This window comes from Apaloderma vittatum, unplaced genomic scaffold, assembly GCF_000703405.1.
Source record: "Apaloderma vittatum isolate BGI_N311 unplaced genomic scaffold, ASM70340v1 scaffold22380, whole genome shotgun sequence".
Lineage (NCBI taxonomy): Eukaryota > Metazoa > Chordata > Aves > Trogoniformes > Trogonidae > Apaloderma > Apaloderma vittatum.
In genome coordinates, this window is record NW_009696525.1 from 10,585 (window position 1) to 11,281 (window position 697).

The window sequence follows — 697 nt, forward strand, 5'->3', positions numbered from 1 at the left end:
GGAAAGATTTAATCCCTTTTATAAAAGCCATTGCCTGTAGTAGGGGAGGAGAAAAAATCAGTCCTTCAAGGAGTGGAAAAAGCCTTGTGTTACCTGCTTGTTTGTTCCACCTGCATCTGTTACTCCAGTAAAATACCAGCTTTCCCTGCAAGCCTTGCTTCAGTAGCAGGTGGGCATAATTCACACAGGCAAACTGACTTTCAGGAGCGCATCTTTCCAGGCAGTTGTGAAAAGGGAGCTACAGGCTGCTTCTTGTGGGATCTAACTCCCCCAAATTCGTGTTTATACGGTGAAGATGTGAAAAATCGGCACGAGTGGGAAAATGTGCTTTTCTTTCAAGGCCTGAAAAAGCTTGATGGATTACTGGGGTGGGGAGGGAGAGGGTGCACCTTGTTTTTCTGGACGAGGTTCAATTAAGAGGTGGAAAGTCAGGGGCACAGGAGGTGCCTGTGTGGCGGTGCCTGGATCCACGTTCAAGAAACGGCTCCGTTGGGAAGGACCCAACCTCACGCGGCAGCAGCACCTGTGAGAATCGTTGTTTTGGTGACCATTTTCTTGCATTTGGACTTTTTTTGTGTGTGTGTGTCTTTCAGTACTGCCTCCTCCTCTCCTTTACCTCTCTGGGTATAACTCTACATCTCCCATGTTTTATTTTTTTGCAGGAAAATCGCCTCATCTTGATCGCCAGGACCCGCAG